This window comes from Grammomys surdaster, unplaced genomic scaffold (genome assembly GCF_004785775.1).
Source record: "Grammomys surdaster isolate TR1022 unplaced genomic scaffold, NIH_TR_1.0 126398, whole genome shotgun sequence".
Taxonomy (NCBI): domain Eukaryota; kingdom Metazoa; phylum Chordata; class Mammalia; order Rodentia; family Muridae; genus Grammomys; species Grammomys surdaster.
In genome coordinates this window covers 2,025,241-2,027,587 of record NW_021621192.1, presented here as the reverse complement: position 1 = coordinate 2,027,587, position 2,347 = coordinate 2,025,241, and positions in this window count along the sequence as shown.

Below are 2,347 nucleotides of genomic sequence, written 5' to 3'. Positions count from 1 at the left end.
TGTCCCTTGACTGTGCTGCTCCTAGCTGCCATATTGATATGAATGGCCTGTGCTGCCATCTGAGGCCATAATGATATCCAGGTTCATACTGCAGCAGAGGACCATGTTTGAGTCCATGGTCCTACTGTAGTGGATGTTTGTGTTGATGTCCATGGACCATGCAGAGACTACAGTCTATGCTGTAGTCTGAACCCATGTCATTGTCTACAGGACTGTGTTGTCACCAAGGGTCATGTTGATATAAATAACCTTTGTTGCCAAACCCAAAAGGATATTCGTGGTATGTTCTTACTGATAAATGGTGATTAGCCAAAAAGTTCAGAATATCCACAATACAGCCCACGTTAAACAAGAAGGAAGGCCAAAGTAAGGATGCTTCAAATTCACTTAGAAAAGGGAACAAAATAATCATGGGAGGCAGAGACAGAGAGGGAGAGAGAGAGAGGGAGAGAGAGGGAGAGAGAGGGAGAGAGAGAGGGGGGAGGGAGGGAGGGAGGGAGGGGGAGGAAGGGAGGGAGGGAGGGGGAGAGGGAGAGGGAGGGAGGGGGAGAGGGAGAGGGAGGGAGGGAGGGAGGAAGGGAGGGAGGGAGGGAGAGAGAGAGAGAGGAACCTGGGTGGGAGAGGGGAAGAAAAGGGGAAAGGGGGGCAGGATCAGGTATGGGAAGGAGGCAGAACCAAGGCCCAGAGAACCAGAAAAATAAATGGAAATATGGGGCTGTGGGGGAGTGGGGAGTTGGGGATGGGGAGAACCTCTAGAAGGTCCTAGAGACCTAGGATGAAAGAGAATCCTGGGACTCAATGTGGGTGACCTTAGCGAAAATGCCCAACAATAGGTTTTATAGATTTTTGTGGACACTACACAACAGAGCTTACATAGAGAGAAACATAAGTAATCATCTATGCATGACTTAGTGAAGCTTTTGAACTCATGTACCAACTCCAACTATTTAGAGTTGACTAACGAAAATACACAGATAAGAACTAAAGCTAAATCTAAATTGATCAAGGAAATGACCATCATAAGTCAGCAGCTTCTGGAGAGGAAGGAAAAGCAACAGTGAATGCATTGTGGCAGTTCTCAACCTGTGGTGTGGTGCTGAGAAACAAAACTAACAACAGTTCCAGATGTCCAAAACCATTTGATGACTAGCCTTAACCTAGTTTTTAAAATGACAAATAGAAATCACAAGAAAATATTTGACCTCCATGTACTTTCTCTTAAAAATTTCTTCCCTTGCAACTTCTAGCACCCCTGTGTATGGACTGGTATCTCTGACTTCCACCAACTCACTAGAGGTCTTTTGGAGTGGGCTTTATATACCCAAGGTTTCCCACAGCCTTCACTGAATGTAGTAGAAGCCTCATCATGCCTGTTATCCAAAATGAGAGCCACATACCACAGGAGGGGTACCATGTAAAAAAGACTTTATATATTTTACTTGTCTTTAAAAGCCATGTTACCACTATAAAGTAAATGTGGGAACCATGACAACCCCAAATGCTTTTGATACATGTGTATTTTACCAATGTATAAAATATAAAGAAGGCTAAGAAATTCAGTTTTCTTAGCCATAGAGTGATATATACCATCATGTTACTGGGTTCTTGGTAACTTTTCTGATAATAGACATTCTTGGGATGCCATTGAGGGAGATACAGTAGAACTCTAAGTTAACTCCTTGAAATTGGTTCTTGAAATCATTTTTGTGAAATACAACTTGTTCTGCTCGTTGAATTTGCTTATTTCTGAAAACACATTTAATTGTGTTATTTAAAAATATAAATATCCAGAATTTGAATACAAATTTTTCACAAATACACATATATTCTTAACAGTTTACTTGCTACATTCATGAATATTCCTTTAAGTAAATTTCATGAACTTGATTAGTATGGTAACTGTGAGATGCTGATTCCTCCCAACTGTTCCTCTCAGTCTTGACAATTAACTCAGATGTGTTTGTCTAAGGTAGAAGTTCAGGGAAAAATGGAAATTTTTATTTTTATGAAACTGGATGACACTGAATTGATTTGGGATCAATCAACTCACATCTACATACATGACAGATAAGCATAAAATCAAAATTTACCTAAAATTGGGCAATGGTCTCAACCAAGAAAGATCATATTCCTTGTGGACATTAGGCAATGCCTAGAACTAGTTTTGGTTATCACTATTGAAGAGTTAAACATTTTAATAGAATCTAGTTGGTAAAGTTCAGAAGCTGATAAATGTCCTACAACATGAATGATACAAGCACTTGGTGACAGAGATAGGGGGGACGGAAACTGCATCTAGCCGTTACCAAAACAACACAAGGAATATACTCTTGCTGTATTCCCTTGC